The sequence below is a fragment of the Salarias fasciatus genome, chromosome 9 (genome assembly GCF_902148845.1).
Source record: "Salarias fasciatus chromosome 9, fSalaFa1.1, whole genome shotgun sequence".
In the NCBI taxonomy this organism is placed as follows: Eukaryota; Metazoa; Chordata; class Actinopteri; order Blenniiformes; family Blenniidae; genus Salarias; species Salarias fasciatus.
Genome location: NC_043753.1, coordinates 801,685 through 823,065, shown reverse-complemented (window position 1 = coordinate 823,065; position 21,381 = coordinate 801,685). Strand labels below are relative to the sequence as shown.

Sequence of the window (21,381 nt, the reverse complement as noted above, 5' to 3'; positions counted from 1 at the left end):
CTGAGTGCAAGCCGCTGGTCTCGCTTGGTTTTTGATGGTGATGAAAATAACTATGAGTTATGGGAGACAAAATTTTTGGGGCATCTTCGCCTACAAGGTTTAAAAGAAACCATCCTGACAGTGCCCGCAGATGCGGCGGATGAAGCTGAAGTGGCAAAGAACGAGGAGGCCTATGCGGAGCTCATCCAGTTCCTCGATGACAAAAGCCTGTCTCTGGTGATGCGGGAAGCACCCGATGATGGCCGAGCGGCGCTGACAATTTTAAGGAACTACTACCAGGGCAGAGGGAAGCCACGCATCGTAAGCCTTTACACAGAACTGACCTCGCTCCAAAAGTTGAGTAGCGAGAGTGTGACGGATTATGTGATAAGAGCCGAGACAGCCATCACAGCATTGAGAAACGCTGGAGAGACCTTGAGTGATGGGCTATTGGTGGCAATGGTTTTGAAGGGGCTACCCGAGTCCTACAAGCCTTTTGTGATCCACATTACTCAAGCAGCCGAGCCCGTAGCTTTTGCTGAATTTAAGACAAAATTGAGAAGCTACGAAGACACAGAAAAAATGCGTGCAACTGTCGAAGAGGACAATGTGATGACAGCGCGGGGCAGACGGGCAGCGAGGCCTGCCAGAGGCGCAGGTCCAGGTGACCGAGAGCGGCAGCTAACTGTTGCGAAGGACGAGGTGTGTTTCCGATGTGGAACTGTCGGACACCGAGCTCGCACCTGTCAGCGCAAAGTGTGGTGCAGACATTGCAGGAGCACAACACACAGAACTGAGACCTGCAGGAGCCAAAACCGCCGAGATGATGCCCGCAAAGCCGCGGAGACGACGGAGGCGCACGAGTACGCGTTCCGGCTGAGTGACATGTCAGCGGACCACCCGCCGGGCCGAGATGTGAATGTGATGGGCCTGATGGTCGACTGCGGTGCAACCTCGCACATCATCACGGACCACGCCAAGTTTAAAAGTTTCGACGAGAGCTTCAAGGCCGAGTCTCACTGCGTCGAGCTGGCGGATGGGACGCGGTGCAGCGGTGTAGCAGAGAAGCGAGGGGACGCGGTCGTTTTTCTGACGGATAGCAGAGGCAGAAAGCTGAAGACAACGCTGAGAGACGCTTTGTACATCCCCTCCTACCCGCAAGACATCTTCTCCGTTAAAGCAGCTACGGCCAGTGACGCGACAGTGATCTTCAAGAAGGACAAGGACGTGCTGATCCACAAAGACGGTACGAAATTCAACATACACGTTCATAACAGACTTTATTATTTACACACTGTAGACAATGATGTGACGTGTGAAGACAATGCGAAGGGGTGTTTTGACCTACAAAAATGGCATGAAATCTTGGGTCACTGCAACTATGATGACGTTCTGAAATTGCCGCCTGTAGTAGAGGGCATGAAAATTAAAGGGGCAACAAGAAAACCTCCACATTGTGACGTATGCATACAGGGCAAATTTGTGCAGACTGTAAATAAAAAGCCTGATGCAAGGGCCACGGAACCACTAGGGCTGGTCCACACAGACTTGGCAGGGCCGATAACGCCCCAGTCGAGAGAAGGATTTAAGTATGCACTTTCCTTTACGGATGATTTTTCCAGTGTTGTGTTTGTGTATTTTCTGAAAAATAAATGTGACACAGTGGAAGCCACAGAGCGATTTCTGGCTGATGTAGCACCTTATGGTAAAGTCAAGAGACTAAGGTCTGATAATGGTACAGAATATACATCCAAAAGTTTTAAATCTTTAATGACCAAAAATAGAATAAAGCATGAAACATCAGCTCCAAACTCGCCACACCAGAATGGCACAGCTGAGCGCAATTGGCGCACACTTTTTGATATGGGAAGATGTATGTTAATAGAGAGTGGGCTACCAAAAAGTCTTTGGCCTTATGCAATACAGACAGCAGCAGTAATCCGAAATCGTTGTTTTAATCACAGAACAAAGCAAACTCCTGTGCAGTCTCTAACTGGGAGGCAACCCAATCTCTCAAAAATGCAAAAATTTGGCTCAGAGTGTTACTCTTATGTTCACGAAAAGAAGAAACTCGACCCCCGGGGTGTGAAAGGCATTTTTGTTGGCTATGACAAATCGAGTCCAGCATATTTTGTTTATTTCCCTGAATCTGGCAAGGTTTCAAAAAATAGACTAGTTAAGTTCGTTTCTGAACCCAGAGTTGAGGAACAAAACCCAAATGTTCTACCACCAGCTGAGTCTGACTGTTGGGATCTGAGGATCAGGTACCCAGACCGCAGCAGGACTGACAGACCCCAGCAAAATGCTGTTCCAGCCATTGAAGAAGAACTTGTTCCAGCCAATGAATCTGAAGAAAGTAATCAGCCACAAACAGTGGAAGTTAAAAGTGAACCCAGAACTTACCCTTCTAGAGTGCGAAATAAACCAGCCTACCTTCGTGACTATGTTTCTCTGTCAGCAGCTGAAGAAAACAATCTAGTCCAAAGTAACATAGATTATTGCTACAGAGTAACGTGCAACATTCCCGTCACCTTTCAAGAAGCAATAAATTCAGACAAGTCAAATGAGTGGAGAAATGCTATGGGTGAAGAAATGCAATCTCTGACAGAAAATAATACATTCATTTTAACCAATTTGCCTCCGGGTAAGAAAGCAGTGGGGGGTAGATGGGTTTATACAATAAAGAAAAATATTGATGGGTCAGAAAAATATAAGGCCAGATATGTGGCAAAAGGCTACAGCCAAAAACACGGTATTGATTATTTTGACACATTTTCTCCTACTGCCAACTTGACGAGTGTTAGAGTGCTAATGCAGAAAGCAACCCAAGAAAACTTGATTTTGCACCAAATGGATGTCAAAACAGCTTATTTAAATGCACCAATTGATTGTGAAATATACATGGATCAACCACAGGGATACGAGGTAAAATCAAACAATGGTGAAAAATTAGTTTGTAAATTACAGCGCTCATTGTATGGACTCAAGCAGTCTGGCAGAAATTGGAACAGACTGCTGCACAAATATCTGAATGAAAACGGTTTTGTGCAAAATCAAGCTGACAACTGTGTTTACACCAGAGTGACCGAACAACACAAAGTGTTTATTTTGATATGGGTTGATGACCTCATCATTGCAGCAAGTGACGAAAATGTACTGAAATCTGTTAAAGACAAACTTTCATCAAGATTTCAGATGAAGGATTTGGGTGAACTCAAACATTTCCTCGGTATTGATTTTCTACAAACGGATATTTGTGTGAAAATGTCACAAGCTAAATATGTAGAAAAAATCCTTGAAAGGTTTGACATGCAGGATTGCAAACCAAGGGGTACAACTTGTGAACAAAAACTCCACTATGACGATAGTGCTGATATAATGACAGATGTTACAAAGTACAGAGAAGCTGTTGGTAGTCTTATTTATTTGTCAATGTGTACAAGACCAGATTTAAGTTTTATAGTAAGTAAACTATCACAGTATTTTTCAACCCCAACTGAAGAGCAATGGGTTTCTGTTAAGCATGTTTTGCGTTATCTTAAAGGTACAACTGATAAAGGGCTATGCTATTTCAAATCTGAATCTTTAAGTTTACAAGCGTATAGTGATGCTGATTGGGCAGCCGAAAGTGACCGACGCAGTACTACAGGTTACTGTGTAAGCTTAACTAATAATGGCGCTTTAGTCTCATGGAAAACTAAAAAACAGCCCACTGTTGCCTTGTCAACCTGTGAGGCCGAGTACATGGCCTTAGTAGCCACTGTCCAGGAATGTATGTATCTCAAACATCTTTTGGATACACTTGATGATCGAGTGTATCCACCGCCAAAGATTTTTGAGGACAACCAAGGCACAATTGCGTTAGCCAAGAATCCAATCAGAAGGCAAAGATGTAAACACATAGACATAAAATATCATTTTATTCGGTCCATTATTAATGAGGGATGCATTGTGTTACAATATTGTCCGACTGAGGAAATGGTTGCAGACCTGATGACCAAGCCTGCAACAAAGTCAAAGTTGACAAGGTTTGCCTCATTTATCTTTGGAGAATGATTGTATTTTCCCTGTTAAACTGAAGAAAAATGCTAAACTAAAGTTTTGTGTGACAGGTTAAGATTGTGTTATGAATTTGAATTTATTTTGGTGAGTAATTTTCAGAAGAATCTTTATTTTTAAGACAAATTACCCAGTTATTGCAATGTAAGAACAAGTGGGGGTGTTAAGATATGCTCTCACATTGTTTTTTTCTTTTTTCCAAATGTGTTTGGGCAATTTACTTAATTTATGCCACCTGTGAGTGGGCGTTGTCTCTTTCATTTGCCTTCAATAAAATGCCTCAGGAAAACTGAGGGCAGTCCACTGCTGGCTGCGTAAAGTGAGGTGCTGTTTCGTCTCCAAATATTATTTTCCTCCGTCTTGTAATGTGCCTATGCTGCTGCGCATCGCTATGCTAAGAGGGGCAAACAAACTTATATACTGTTTTTGGGCTTCTGTGACCTGCATGACGTGATTATGCAAAACAGCGCCCCCTGCAGGCCTTGGGTGTAATGCAGCTTAGTGAAAAACTCGTCCCTGTGGCTCGCGTGCACGGAAGAGGGGAACTCCTTCCTCGCTCTTTTAGCAGCGCTCCAGTAAAATGTAAGTTTCTTCTGCCTGGTGGAGTCTGTGTGGAGCTGCAGTGCTAGAAGCCAGTCTGTTCTGACTTTCTGGAAGATCCTGCTCAGCTGTTGCTCACTAAGCATCTGGCGGAGTAATGGCGGACAAAACAAAACTTAACTCAATCAGACCAGCCGGAGCGCGCATCTAGATCTGGTGTTTTGTGTCAGGAGGTGCGGGTGTCGGGGTGTGGTGAATCGTTGCATACTGTATGTATTTTGAAGTTATAATGAATCCGAGTCTTTTTGAAACGACTTCTCAGCAGCTGAACATTTCGGTTTCATCAAGTAAAGAGTTTTGGAGTTTAATAAAGTTGAACTCACTGAGTATAAAAGTGAATGTTCTCTCTCCAGCTGAATCTTGTCAGTTGTTCTGGCTCTTCATGGAGCTGGTTTATTGTGTTGACGTACTGCGACTTTCTCTGGATCACTTGCTGCTCTGAGCTTCACCAGCAGGGGGACAGCAGGGTTGTCGTGGCCTGCCAAATGAAGTCCTAACAGTTCCTAACAAAGTCCTAACAACTCCTAACAAAGTCCTAACACTTCCTACCCAAGTCCTAACACATCAAAGACATTCCGACCGAGGTCCTAACAGTGGGGCAAAAGAGCCAATCAGCTTCTGATTAGTGACGGCTGTCGTCCAATCGGATGGCGATCTGCTGTTTGACTGACAGCTCGCTGGTCCAATCAGAAGTGCAGATTGGTGCAACCAGACGCGCTGACGGAACCGCAGTGCAGTAGTCTGTACGTGTGCTGGTTCAAGTGTATTTTCTTTAATCTCGTCTACTACAAGTGTCTATACATAGTTACTAGCGATGTGTGATCCTATTAAAACATCCAAAAATATGTAATGATGTATAAACGGAATGAACTGCTGCTGATATCTATGAGCTTTAATATTTATAATCTCCAATGCATTGCAATATATTGAAAGCAGCAATCATTTGTATATTTTGTAATATATTAGTATATTTTTGCAATATATTGCAATTCCAGTATTGTATGGGTAGATTTATTTTCCCAGTTCGAGCTAACAGAGAGATCCATCAGTTTTCTTTTAGACATTTACAGCAGGACCATGTTCCAGTGTATAAACATTCAGATGATGAAAGAATGAATAGTCAGTGATGGAGGGCCAGGACATCTACAGACTGGGACATACAGCGGTGTGTTCTATGTGTATACTGGACACACACCTTCCTGTCTGTTCTGTTCTTGTCTAAATTATGTGTGTAACTGACAGTATTTGATGTTTCATTAATTCAACATATTTTTTTATTTTTAAGTGTTAAATCAAAGTATTATTGTGTTAAAATTGAATTTTGCAGCTTTAAAGCAAAGGTTAAAATAGTGATAAATGGTAACAAGTCAAAAGAGTGTTGATTTGTCACCGAAAACAAACAACAAGTAACACAACTTTTGTGGTGTAACAGCAACACAGCCGTCCTTCGGGTGGAAGATTCCAGGTGCAAATCCTGGCAAGAGGGTGCAACTTGTTGTATTTTTTTTTAATCATAGAGGATTATCAATAATATTAACAATATCACTGGAATAATAGAGCAGTAAATATTTAATAGAACATATGAGTACATATAAGTGCATCATAAGTACATATGTTTGGGCAACAGCGTCTAATAATATATGATTTCATGCTGAATTTTCCAACCCAGTGGGACAAAAAAGCCAATCAGCTGTTGAGAAATCGCTACAGTTTGGAGGACAGACCTCAGAGTGGTGCAGTGACCCTTGCTATGCAATTCTTTCTGGTTGCTGATTTGATGGAGAGCTGCTGTCCAATCAGACACGAGCTGCTGTTTGATTGGCAGCTCGCAGGTCCAATCAGAAGTGCTGCATGGACCCGCTACAGCAGGGGTGGGGAACCCTGGTCCTGGAGGGCCGCAGACCTGCATGTTTTCGAGGGCTGTGTTCGAAACCGCATACTGTCTACTACATCCTTACATACTCATACTATCCATCCTGCTTACTCAGTCCATCAAACAGTATGCGAAGCGTTTACACTACAGCATACTACATAATAACCCACAATGCATTGCACTTCTTCCATGAGCAGAAATCGATCTGCTAAAGCTGATTTCACTTTAGCTCTAAACTCGTCAAATGTATAACTTCATCGAGATTTTTTTTTAAAGTAGGCGACAGAGTGGTGGTTTAGAGCCGAGTGTGTCGTTTATTTGTCCGAATATCAGCCGTTTATGATTTTGTTCGGACGAATTCGGCGAAATTCAAGCCAGCCGCAGTGAGCAACGCACTTCCGGTTATTTTCACCAAAATAAACCACCCCTTTCCCTTTCTCATGCAAAACAACCTCAGTGATAAATCTGTGCTTTTACTTTGAAAACAAGAAGGCAATCTTTCAGCAATATATCTCGCTTGACATCGCCGTTTGGACCGGTGTCCCGTTAACGGACCACTTATTATGCCAATTATGATGCTTTACCGACGGAGAGTATTTTCGGCTCTTCAACAAAGATCGGCTCGCCGTCTTCGGTACATCATGGTCGCTTTCAGCATGGACTTGTTCTCAGATGTAAGGGTTTTTTTTTTTTTTTGTTTTTTGTTTTTACTATTTTTAATCATTGTCAATCCAATCAGAAATCTCGTAACATAACATACCTACGAGCACAAACAATGGAGGGAAGATTAAATCTAGAACCATACTCAGCTTGCTAAATGTACATCATGAAGAAACGGTCATTGTGAACTGAATAAAGTTTATTCAAATGTCCGTCGCGTTGCATCTTGGGCAATTTCAGTATGAGTAGTGAACACACGATGTATACTCAACATTTCTGGCGAATGCAGTATGCATCCGGGAACTTCTCGCATACTCAAAATCGCATACTGCCAGTGTAAACACACTGCATACTCAATAAGTTAGTATGAGTAGTACGTAAGTATGCGGTTTCGAACACAGCCCATGTCTCCCTGCTTCAACACAGCTGATTGCAATGAGACTCGTTATCTGGCTTTCTGCTGGACTTGGCCATGAATCTTGATTCAATTCAGGTGTGTTGAAGCAGGGAGACATGGAAAACATGCAGGTTTGCGGCCCTCCAGGACCAGGGTTCCCCACCCCTGAGCTACAGTGTGATCGACAGCTTTGTGCCGAAAGATTATTTCCTTCAAAACATCAAAAGTATGTACTAAAATGAATATATGTGTTGGAAAGTGCATTTTTTGAGTGGTATTTATGTGTGTGCTGGTTCAAGTGTATTATTATTATTATCACACCACAAGAGTCTCTATATAATTATCGACGATGTCTGATCATATTAAAATAAATAAATAAATAAATAAATGAATAACTATTTGCTGAAGTGTTAAATCAAAGGATTGCTACTGGTATCTATCCCGTATATATTCCCAGGTCTTTTAGTTTTGCACCTGGGTAATTTTCTGGGTAGTTTTCAGAGTTAAGCTAAGGTTAGCTTACTCTTAAGAAAGAAAAAAAAATATTATCATACTGGGAAATACGCAGTACAGTAGGCAATATATTCCTATGAATGAGATTTAATATTTATATTCTCCAATTCTCTGTAATATATTTAAATCTGCAATCTGTTGTGCATTTTGCAATGTAATGCAATTCAAGTAAATTGTCCTTTCAATAAGGGTACATAAATGCTATAGATTTACTTTCCCACTTAAGTGGAGCTAAAAGACTGGAGCATCAGTTTTCTATTTGCCCTATAGAACTATTTTCCAATGGATGATCATTGATGTAGTGGGCCAGGCCATTTGCAGCTGTTACCTAATCGTAGCTGATTTTCTTGTCCTTTTCTGTAGAAATGACGAAGACTGGAAAACCAGACTCATACTGGGCTGGTGTGATGACCCTGTATGCTCAGGGCAAGCATACATTTTCAACAGGTCAGAGACCGGGAAGCAGGAGATGGAGGGCTGTCATCCAGCGGATTACTGCTTGTCCCCGGACCCCTGTGTTTGGTCAGATTCCTCACACATTTGATATTTTTGGGAAAAAGATCCCCTGCAAGTGTGGATATCATGAGGTAGGTGATGTTACACACCAACTATTATTTTATGGAATGTTTCATTTTTATTCTTAGGAATGTTTAATATTTCTCTGATTGTACAAGAGAGAACCTGGGAGTTGGAATATTCTTGCACATTCCCATTCTGATTTTTCAATACAGTAAGTTTCAAGGTTTATTAGCTCAGTAGAATTGTTGTGTATTGTATAATATTTTGTTGTATGTCCTCTGCCCTCTGTCCCTGACTACACTCACTCATGCTGTATTGTTGAAACATTTAATCTGTTATTGCGAATGCACTGGGAAACAGTTTGATTTGTCAGTGTCAAGCAGTGTGAGTAGATAATTATATGGATGCAGACCATTGTTAGGTTTCAGGAATATATACCGTTAATATCAACCCAGTTTTGTTGTCCTCAGTCATCAGAGGAGGCTGCGACAGCATCAGCTCGTTCAGCTGGAAAAGCCCCTCATGTACCAGGCAGTGGAGCTGCTGCAGTGGGACAAGATGAAGCTGCCAGCACAAGTGCAGCAGCTGGACGATCCGCTGGCTCAATGGACAGAGACGAGTCTATCATGTGTTCAATGTGTGGTCAGGAAGTGATGTGTGAGGACTTCACTCAACACCTGTCAGACTACCACGTCCTGCAGCAGTGTGAGCTGTGCGGTGCAACAGCCTGGGGAGCTGTTGGATTGTCACATCGTATAGAGAGTGCTCACATTTTAAGCTGTCCAGCAGAACCCACGGATGTTCCAGCACCAACAAAACAAGACACAACACCGGCACCACAGCAACAAAGCAACCCATCAGTTGCTCCCATCCCCGATCCTACCCCTCCCACAGCCCAAGAGACATCACCACAACAACACCTGCTCACTCTGCGACCTCCTGAAGCGAACTGGATACGTTTTTTGCCGAAGCAATTCTTAAAAATAATTAATCAGGCTGACCAGGAGTGGATTGCACAAATTCTTTACGATCGAACAGGACAACTTAGACAAAACCTGTCACAGAACTGGTACTATCCTCCAAACCCCACTCGATCCACCTCACCTCCAGATCCACTCCACTATTGTAGGCAGCGGATGTTCCTGTGGGCTCCAATGCGGATGTGGGGAATCCCTCTGAAATGCAGACAATGCAACAAAAAGATGCACCACTCGGGGATATACAACAGAGTGAGAGAGGTGATCGATGTCGACTCCAGATATTATCTGATTGGTGGAGACTACCCGAGATGCAGTAACTGCATGATCCCTGTCTGCCCCTGGAGTATTGACATCCTACAGCAGCTTGATCCCTCCCACCGAAACGGGTTTCCAGCTGTCCTGACTACAAAGCTGGCACTGGACAGGAAGTGCGTCACAATGTTGCGACCACGCACAGTTGGGAATAGCTCCAGCTATTTGCAGCAAGCCTTACAGGAGATACACAGTGAGGAGTGGGCAAGGCGGATTATTGACTACCTCACTGATTGTGAGCTGCATAAAAAGTCACGAGTCCTCACCCAGTTAGAACCTGCTGTTTACCAGCAGCCACCCCCCTTCAATTCTCTGCCCCTGGCTCAGTGGTTCCAAACAGTCCATGCCAATGAGATTCTTGGCCGTCTGGACGAGCTGAAAGGTACAATCACATCAACCTACGGGAGAATCTTGAAGCTTGACTCTACTAAGAAGGTAAAATTTGTTTCAGGTAAAACTTGATTTCACCTGTGTCTATTTGTTCATCAAATGATGATTTACATTTATTTGTTGATGTCTTCTCTAGATCACCAAAAAGCTTGCAGGTGGCATCGAGAACACGGCGTCGTGGATGACCAGCATTGGAAATGAACTTGGCCAAGTTCTGAATTCAGTGTTGACCACTGGTGAGGGGGCTGGCCTTGATGACCTGCGCCAAGGCGTTGTTCGGAGGTCCAGGGATGCTGGTGAGCCAGAGCCAGAGCCAGATGCCATATATGTCGACAGGGACTGCTGCAGTGAGTCAGGTGTGTTGCCTTCAATGGGTGCTGTGATAATTCTTATGAGTTTGCTTTGTTACAGGATATTAATGCAGCTGATAATGGGCTCTCTGGTAATAATTACAATAACATAGCTTAGAAATTGCATTTATGGTGAGTTGATTTATTTTATTTTTTAATTTCTTTTTTTATAGGAGTGAGCCCAGTTCTCCATTGGTTTCGTCCGTGGACATCCACGGTGAGACTGGACGTCTTTCATTTCATAGGCGTTTCACTGAGGGCCTGACCACTGAGCACCATCCACTGTATGGCCCGTTCTGCTCAAAACTGTCAAGCTGCATTTCTGAGTGGGACAAAGGCGACTTTGAAAATCTGAAGCAGGCCAAGAGGGCAGAAATGATGAAAAAACAGCGGGGCCACTCTCCTACTCAAAGTCAGGTGTTGGCAAGTATTACCACCAGTGAACTGGCCAAGCGCTGCCGCAGGAGAATTCGAGGGGTTGAGGAGATTCGCACCCTCATCCAGCAACTGCTGGACTCCATGTGGGACCTCGCCGACACGACAGGGTTGCGTCTCATCAATCATGAGAGCATGTCTCATGTATGGAAGATGCAACAGAAACACCTGCCCTGCATCCAGGATCCACCCGGTGTGCAGTTGTACACCAACACAGGCGCACAGCTGGAGAAAGGGGATAAAGCGCTGGACGTCCTCAGATGTGGCAGAGGGTCCTCCTCTCTGGAGAGCTTTCACAAGCATCAATGCAGTTTCATTCCAGGCAAGTTTAACCTCTAAACATATTTTATTAAGTGATGCTGTGCATTAAGCTGTGGTTCAGCTATTAACCTGAAAAACCTTTATTATTTCACTCGGGTCCCTGTTTCAATTTATTTTGAGTGTTATGCCTCCTTGTGCTTTGGTTGAAAGCATCTGCTGTATGACTTTACATTCTTTTTTGTTGTTGTCACCGATGCTTCTGTCTTTCAGGGTGGAGATGTCATGCTTTGCATACACAAATGTATATGCTTGAAGGGTTGTCCAGATGGAATGCAAATCGGACTCAGCAGGCTCTGAATATGAGCACTACATCCCACACAAGGATTTATGATGTTCGTCTGATGTCCAGTGTGAATGCCCTCGGCAACAGAGTCCTGGGAAGTGCACTTCTCCCTGAGTTCAGACCACCGGGGAAACCTACTGGTAAGATTCTCAGAGCAACAAAAGAACTTTTGAAGCCTTAATTTTGTGAAATGAACAAGGGTAAAAACAACAATTGTGCTGAGGTGAACAACAAGCGAACTGTCACATCTGAGGACAAATACACTACAATACACTTTATTGTCCCACTTAGGGAAATTTGTCTTGGACTCAGTAATTGCATCATAAATATCTTCACAACAAAGACAGCAAAAAGCCATCTCTGCAACACTTACATAACAGCATTGCACATATCTCATTACACTCAGACCTGCCAACCTGTACGCATTTTGCGTAGCAGGTACGCAGTTTGACATCAAAACACTCTGGTTCGCTCCGCCTCATTAAACTACGCAAAAAGCTGCAGACGTCTGTGAGCGCTGTTATAAATGCGGACCGTGGACGTTCTCATGTCTGACAACACGATGCAGCAGCAGGGCTCTGAAGTGTCACGCATTTCGGTGTGTTGTCACACATTCACGGCACACATTGTTGTATTTGTCACGCTGAAAAAAAATACCGGTAAATTAGGCTGGTGCGCCGCAGCTATGGAACCGGGAGGAAACACGTGCTACCCTCGTAGTGCTGCGACGTTCAATGAACGTTTGAACGGCTCTTTCAAGTGAACGACGAGAGCCGGTTCACAGCTGTCTGAGAGTCGTTCCTTTGTGCAAATTGTCCTCGCTTCCTTCACGTGTCTCCTGAGTCCCTCCTGAGTCCAGCTGTCTCCGCTGCTTTCGTGTGAACGACCGAGTTTCACTTTTCCGCAGCAGCTCCAGTCACCTGAACGCATCAGCTAACTAGCGGAGGAGGAGTGTCGCGAAACCGGAGAGGAGCCGGTGTTTTGGAATAACTGAGTCCCTTTTAACTGGCGACTGGGTTTCTTTCACGTCCCTTGTTGCTGATAGATGTTAAAAACCAGACAAAAAGTCGTGTCCGACCTTTTATGAGTCTGATTTCAACACCTGCTGCTACTAGCAGCAGCAGCAGGAAGTGCTAAAGGAAGTCGGTCACCAGGTAACAAGGACACCAGTTAATTTGAAACACCGTATTCACGGCTTTATAAAGGTTTTAGTAATGGAACACACGCGCACGCATGCGCACACACACAGCAAAAAATGCTTAGTTAAAGGACATGTAGCAGCAGCATTTTGAAGCTCTTTTCTGGGGACAACGTGCACGGTCAGCCGCAATGTAATGTGTATCAGAAAAACATCTGTATGACAAAGAACCACATGAGAACTTAAAACTGACAGCCCCCCCATTTCAATGGCCAAATTGCCAGATCATGATGGTTACACCTCTGTTCACTCACTAATTCTGCTGTAATCTTATTTTCCCTGGCAACTACTTGTGGCAGGTGAGCTTATTGCAATGCAAAGGCCATGTCCTTTGCATTACATGGACACAACAAATCTCACCTCAGTGTACCCTTCTCATTCTGTTTTAACAAATGATTCCTTTAGGAAGTTACAGCTTCAACTGAAGGTGCATCTCAGAGTCCTCTCAGCTCCTCATTTGAAGACAGTGGGCCTGTCACTTCAACTCCAGTAAGATGGCTAATATCTGACCATAAAACATGCTTGTTATTAAATCATTGTTTCTCTTAAATTAGCTGTCTGAACTATTTTTGTTTTCTTTTCATGTGACAGGATAGCCGGTGTGATCCCAGAGGCATTCCTGGATGGGAGGCAGTTGATGCCTTGGCAGGATATCTTGTCAGCCTCAACCGGTCAATAACTGCTCTTTCAAACTCTGAAATAGCTGAAATACTGAGGCTGTACTCCTCTCTCGATCCCATCGACAAGTCCCCAACGAAGTACACCTTGAAAACTAAGAAGACCACCTTGCCAGGGCCATGGAGAGCCTCTCGGAAACGCAGTGCTGCTGCTCCAGGCCAGCAAGCAGCCGAGAGGTATCTGCAAAGACCTTACCTCTTATATGAGTGTAGCTGTGTGTTCATGTGTACTTTATTTGCAGACACCCACACATAAATGGTGTTTGCATTCTATCTAATATACTAATAATATATGTATATGAGTGTGTTTGTACATGTGTCTGTAACATCCATGGATGTGTTTTATGTGTTTACAAAGCACACCCACTTTGGGTTGTGTCATGTGTCTCTTGGCAGATTGTTCATGGTTCATGGCCAGGCTGCCCACAGACCTGATTACACCAGGATTTCTGAGTGTGTTGCACTCAAACTTTTCAAGGAGTACAGAGAAGCCAGAAATCGACCAAAGGATACCAGGGGGAGGACATTTGCAATTCCTCAGTCAATTGTCATGACGTACAGTCATATAAAACAGCTCAATGAGGATTCCACCGAAATACTGCGAAACAGCAACCTGGTACTGGTGACCATAAATAACACCACAGTCTGCTCCTGGTGAGTTTTTCTTTTTCTATAGGTTCATATATTCACTCCAATGTTAAAAAGTACAGATTCACACAAAAAAAATAACCCTTCCGCCCATAGGTTGCACGACCGACAGAAGAGGACAGAAGAGGACAGACCGTGATTCTTTGCTTCAAGGGGTGGAGCTTCCTCAGCGAGTCCACACAGCAGAAGAGTCCCTCTTGACAGCCCGGGACCTACCATCTGAGCCTGCTCCTCATGGGCATGCAGACATGAAGTTCCAGGAACCTGAAAATCTTGAGGGTCAGATGGTTATTCGGCGACGACGCTCTCCCAAATCTCAGGTTTCCGGAGAAGACACTGGAGGAGAGGATGTCAGGCCTGATCCATTTTCTGCTTCCTCTGACCAATCCAAGTCAGCATCACAACCACAGGGCTGGTCCCCATGCCAGTTGCCACCAACAACTGAGCCTCAACAACAGGGTTTGTCGTCTTACCACCAGCCTCCACTGCCACCATCGCTAGTCTCACCTTATGCTCGAGACTGGTCTTCAAACATGCCTCCACCACCTGCCATCACTCACACTCAGGACTGGTCCTCAAACCTGGGTCCTCCACCTCCAGCCACTCAAACTCAGGGCTGGTCTTCAAACCTGGGTCCTCCACCTCCAGCAGCCTGCTCTGTGGTTGACTTTCCAGACCAGGCATCCTCAGGTCCACCACCTCAACCTCAGGGTGGATTTTCCTCCCAGTCAAGTCAACCTTCTCGCAATAGACACCGGGAATGGAGATTGCGAAAGGCAGCTGTTGAGGATCGGGACCGAGAGACAAGAGGTGACCCCCCAAAGAAACGACAAACCAAAGAAAGCTACATCTATCAATGCAAAACGTGTGGCAAGGCAAAGTCTAAACTTACTGGCCACACACAGCTACGGGGAAAATGGTACTGTCCAGCATCTGGAAAGAGCATTGAAGAGTGGAAAAGCACTCTGTGGAAATGTTAACAATGTACAGTATTTGTTGTGAATGCGTTTTTATTTGTTTTGAGTGTTAAACAATTTATTTTATTTTATTATTGTAAGCATTAGAAGTTCTGTATTTCAAGTTTTTAAACAAATGTTCAAGCAGATATTAACAATGTCAAAAAAGAGTTGATTTGTCACCCTGAGGAAAAAAAAAACCCAACAAAAAACACAACTCTTGTGGTGTAACAGCAACACAGCCAACCTTTGGGTGGAAGATTCCAGGTGCAAATCCTGGCAAGAGAGTGCAACTTGTTGTATTTTTTTTAAATCATAGAGGATTATCAATAATATTAATGATATTAATGGATTAATGAGTGGACGGTGAGCGGAGAGGACGCTGGCGTGGGCTGTTCGCCGCTTCTCTGCAACAATCCGTCCTACCTTATTGCATCTTTGCTGTAGTAAAACGTAAGTACTACAGCAAGTACTACAGCAAGTGACTACAGTAAGTGACATTTTTGCTGTACAGCACCGTAAAAGTTGCGTGGCGCGTGTGCCCGTACCTACCTGTCACTTCGTTGGACACTGCCTCGTTCCTTCTCTTCGGCTTCAAAATCTCCGAACCCTGGTACCAACTTTGAGTCCATCAAGCTGGATTATTTCATCGGTGATGTCCTGGTACCACTTGTCCTCCTTGATGGTGTGCTCTACAGTGACGGCTTGTCAACTCGCTGGCAACTTGTTGTTTTTGACAGCTATGCTAACAGTGATAGCCGGAGCTACTCTCATGCCAAAGTGTCCCAGAAGTCTCCACGAACTCTGCACTGCCGCTGCCTTCAAGCAGTGGTCTGCGAATGGATTACCACCCCTGTGGAGGTTGTGGATTGTCTGTGTTGGTGTGGCTGTCATCCACCGCGGCTCACCTGGAGTCCGGCTAACTGTTAGCACCGGCGGCGCACCATTGCCCAGCATGCTGCCCACAAACACCTCGACACCGCTGCTCCGGATGAGTAACATCAACAGAGATCCACTGGAACTTCCACGCCGACCTCGCTACATCCACCGGGGATCGGGGCGCCGCTTTGTTATGTCCAAATGCGGTGGCCACAACTCGATCGTATCCCTGTGGTCTGCATCTCGGCCGGTCGCGCCACTGCTGCGTCACCAACTACGTCATCGGAGCGCCGCTACCCCAGTCACTGATATGGCTGAGTGGCGCATTGGAAGACCTGGAGTGGATTACACTGTGCTTCGACCCCTTAACAAACTGGATTCAAATCCCAATATGTCACTGGAGCAACTGAATGTACAGTCACTGACAAAGAAATCTGGTCTCATTCACCAACACATCCTGGACAAAGGGATAGACATTCTCTGCCTCACAGAGACTTGGCAACCGCCTGAGGAATACTCATCACTCAACGAGGCTTGTCCACCAGGATATAACTACCTAAATAAGGCCCGCACAACCGGCCGTGGTGGTGGCCTTGCTGTTTTCTATCGCAGCAACATGGTATTGTCCCCTGTGTCTGTCCCAAGTGCTCGCTCCTTTGAGAGCCTTGTATTCAAATGTACCCATCCCTTCTCTGCAATAGTAGCTCTCATTTACCGCCCCCCCAAACCGCAACCAACATTTATTTCTGACATTCATGAGTTTCTAATCTCACTTTGCACAACATATTCTAACATTCTTATTACCGGTGATTTTAACATCCACATGGACTCTCACACTTGCCGACTAGCAGCTGATTTCAAACAGGTTTTGGACTGTCTCAATCTTCAACAGCTCGTAACAGGTCCCACTCACAGCAGGGGGCACACATTAGACCTCGTCATCACCGACTCCCTCCCACTCACAGATCTTGAGGTCTACGATATTGGTGTTTCTGATCACTCAGCTGTTACTTTCAGAGTCCCCAAAAGATCATTTCTTGCTAAACCCAGGCACCAGATCACCTTCAGAAACATTAAAAGCATTGATTCCGCTTCCTTCTGTTCTCATCTACAACAGCTCTCCCCCTCTTCATCTTCAACTGTCAGTAACTTAATGGACTTCTACAATTCATCTCTCACCTCTATCCTGGACACTCATGCCCCGCTCAAAACACGGACAGTAACCTTCTCCCGCTCTGCTCCACGGTTCACAAATGAGCTGAGACTAATGAAGAGATCCGGCCGTGTCCTGGAGCGTGCCTACAGAAAATCTGGCCTGACGGTGCATAAGTTGACTTACCGGGAACATCGCAGATCATATGCAAAAGCCCTCTCCAAGGCCAGGTCAGACCACTACTCCGCCCTCATCAACAGTAGCCCAGGTAACTCCAAACAACTCTTTTCCACAATCAGCCATATTCTCAAACCGCAAATCACTCCTTATCACAAACACACAGATGCAAACTGCAACCGGTTTCTTGACTTCTTCACCACAAAAATTGCCGACATCCGCTCCTCTCTTTCACCTTCAAACAGCTCCTCCATTGACGTTCCTTCAACACCAGTTACACAACACTTATCACACTTTACGCCTTCAACGCAGCAGGAGGTTGAGGAAATCATCTGCAAATCCAAATCCTCCACCTGCTCCCTTGATCCTCTCCCATCCCCTCTGCTCAAAGTTTACAATCAATCCATCAGCCATCTCATAACGAAAATTATAAATGACTCATTGGCAAAAGGAATCGTCCCACCCACACTGAAACCTGCCGTCATAAAACCTCTTCTCAAAAAACCCACATTAGACCCTGAGCCCCTGTCAAACTACAGACCAATCTCAAACCTTCCATTCATTTCCAAACTCCTAGAAAAAGTTGTTTCCTCCCAGTTACATCATCATCTCAAAAGCAATAATCTCTATGAAAAATTTCAATCTGGTTTTCGCCCCTCCCACAGTACAGAAACTGCACTCATCAGAGTTACAAACGACCTGATGATGGCCTCTGGTTCTGGTTCCACTTCTCTCCTCATCCTCCTCCACCTCTCTGCTGCGTTTGATACAGTTGACCACAACATCCTCCTTCACCGTCTCCAGCATTACATCGGTCTCACTGGTCCTGCCCTCCACTGGTTTCACTCCTACCTCACTGATAGGACGGAGTACGTGGCTCTGGGGGAGGCAAAATCCAGACCACACACCGTCACTTGTGGGGTCCCCCAGGGCTCCGTACTCGGTCCCTCCCTCTTTACCATATACATGCTTCCCCTTGGTTGTGTCGTCAACAAGCATGCAATAAACTTCCATTGCTATGCTGACGACACACAACTCTACATTAAAATTTCATCCAACAGCTCTCCTACCCCCTCTGTCTCCACCCTCAGCTCCTGCCTGGAGGATGTAGGGGCGTGGATGAGTCAAAACTTCCTGCAGCTTAACGGCTCAAAAACAGAAGCCATTCAAACGGGTATTCCTTATCAACTCCGCTCCTCTCCTCTCACCTCTGTTTCATTCCTTGGTCACACCATCCCCCTCTCTCCCTCTGTTACAAACCTTGGGGTCAAGTTTGACCCCCACCTCTCTTTTGACAATCATGTCACCTCCATTTGCAAAACATCTTTCTTCCACCTTCGTAACATTTCCAGACTACGTTCCTCCCTCTCCCTCCCTGCTGCAGAGAAGCTTGTCCACGCCTTTGTTTCCTCCAGGCTGGACTACTGTAATGCACTCCTCATTGGGATCTCTGGCAGGAGCCTCCAAAAGCTCCAGTATGTACAGAACAGCGCTGCCAGAGTCCTGATGAGGGTGCGGAAATATGAGCACATCACTCCCATCCTTCACACTCTCCACTGGCTTCCCATTCAGGCCCGTATAGAGTATAAGATCCTCCTACACACCCATCACTGTCTGCACAGTGCGGCCCCCACCTACCTCACTGAACTGCTCACACCACACACCTCTGCCCGGACCCGGTCAGGCCAACTGCATCGTCTGGTTCAGCCCAGGACACGGCTCAAAACCATGGGGGACCGGGCCTTTGAAGCCGCAGCTCCCCGTCTGTGGACCGCGCTCCCAGACCACCTTAGGGCCCCACAGACGGTGGGCGCTTTCAAAAAAGGACTGAAGACCTTCCTTTTCAGAAAGGCATACCAGCAATAATGTTGCTTAAAGTGTGCTGTATTGTAATGTTTTTACCCTGCGCTTGTTTTTAAATCCTGTGTCTCATGTAGCACTTTGAGATTTGATTTTAAATGTAAAGTGCATTACAAATAAAATCTATTATTATTAAAATCTATTAATACAGCAATAAATATTTAACAGAACAATAATAGAGAAATAAGTACTTTTTCTGAGCTACAGCGTCTGATGATGTATGATTTTATGCTGAATTTTCTCATTTTTATCTCCTTTTCTCTTCCCCCCCCTTCCCCTTTTTCCTTTTTTTCTTTCCCCCACCGTAGCAGTCCCTTTTGCCCCATCCTTGGCCGCAAGTAGTTAAGGCGATGGACTAGAAATCCATTGGGGTCTCCCCATGCAGGTTCGAATCATGCCGACAGCGCGAGCTTTAATCATGCTGAACTTTCCTGTAACTCAGTAGATAACAATACATGGTTGAAGGATCCTATTCGCTTCCAGGGTTTCCCCCAGAAAACTTGCTAAGCCCGGTGGTTGCACTGCTAGAGAAGCCCACCGTGTTTATGCAAAAAAAAAAAAAAAAAAAGAAGTTAAAAGTTGACAGAAATTTGGAAATTCTGACTATTTTGTGTTATTGTAAGCATTTATTAACATTACTTAAAGGTGCCTTAAGGAGTTTGCACGTTTTATGCGAAACAGCGCCCCCTGCAGGCCTTGGGCGTAACGCAGCTTAGTGAAAAACTCGTCCCTGTGGCTCCTGTGCACGGAAGAGGGGAACTCCGTCTTCGCTCGTTTAGAAGCGCTCAAGTAAGATTTAAGTTTCTTCTACCTGGTGGAGTCTGTGTGGAGCTGCAGTGCTAGAAGCCAGTCTGTTCTGACTTTCTGGAAGATCCTGCTCAGCTGTTGCTCACTAAGCATCTGGCGGAGTAATGGCGGACATAATGAAACCTAACTCAATCAGACCAGCCGGCGCATGCATTATCATTCCTTTCAAATTCTCCCCAAAAAAATGCTGGTGCCGGACCGGCACTGCAACTTTCAAGTGACAATTTAGCGCTGTTAGAGGAACTTGTAATGAATATGTCAGGGCACATTGTACACATCATTAAAAAATCACATGTTCATCTGGTCTCATAGGACTGAAATCTAAATCACAGGGTGTTCATTGATTGTAACCAGTGACAGGAAAGCTGGCTGGTGGATTTACTTTTCACTGTTTTCAGGAGGTTCAACATGATTAAAGCTCACGTTGTCGGCAGGATTCGAACCTGCGCGGGGAGACCCCAATGGATTTCTAGTCCATCGCTTTAACCACTCAGCCACGACAACGCTGCTCTCTCTCTGATGGTGAAGCTCAGAGCAGGAAGTGATTCACAAATAGAAGCACGGTGCAGTGACACGATGGAACAGATGTAGTACCCCATTTTTGCCACAAGATGGCAGCAGATTACAGATTAATTTTCTCACTGTGAGGTCAAAGTTCATCTGTCAGCTGCTTCGGGAGTCCCACGAGCCTCCTCCAGGTTGGTGACGCCGCCCCAGACAAGCGACAGACAGCCTCCGGAAAATTCCTTTTATGCTGTGTGTTTCTGCTTGCAAACGCTGCTCTGATTAAGGTCCATGTGATGCCTTTTTCACTTGAAGAGTTTCTTATAGCAGTATGTGTTGCCGTAGCCTCATTAAGACGTTCAAATTTGAAAATTGTCTGTTTCCTCCTTGTCTCGCTACACCACATTTTTGAAAATGAAACTGAAACTTAAGCTGAAACGGTGGAGGGGATGTGCCTCTGACTGTGCCCCCACCTGTGTGAGAGAGTGGGCGTGGCCAAATGCGTTCAAGTGCATCCCGGAAAGTAGGCTGTGAAAAACATCCTGTTCTGACGAGGGCTCCTCAGAGCCACTTTTCAAACCGCCTAAACTCCGAACATAGGATGAATTTGGGGCAAACAAACTTATTCTACTATGTTTTTGGGCTTCTGTGACCTGCATGACGTGACTGAAAAATAGCATCATATGGGAGCTTTAAAGGTGTATTAAGGAGTTTTTGCATGTTTTATGCGAAACAGCGCCCCCTGCAGGCCTTGGGCGTAATGCAGCTTAGTGAAAAACTCGTCCCTGTGGTTCGCGTGCACGGAAGAGGGGAACTCCTTCCTCACTCTTTTAGTAGCGCTCCAGTAAAAT

General features: G+C 45.1%; 1 non-coding gene and 1 pseudogene across 1 annotated transcript; both read right to left on the bottom strand.

Annotated features, from left to right (window-relative positions):
• LOC115394657 (SCO-spondin-like) overlaps window positions 1–21,381 on the bottom strand; it is a 136,523-nt pseudogene that overhangs the window by 82,549 nt on the left and 32,593 nt on the right.
• On the bottom strand, window positions 20,449–20,530 carry trnas-aga (transfer RNA serine (anticodon AGA)). Its single transcript has one exon. It is a non-coding gene; the product is annotated as a tRNA-Ser (tRNA).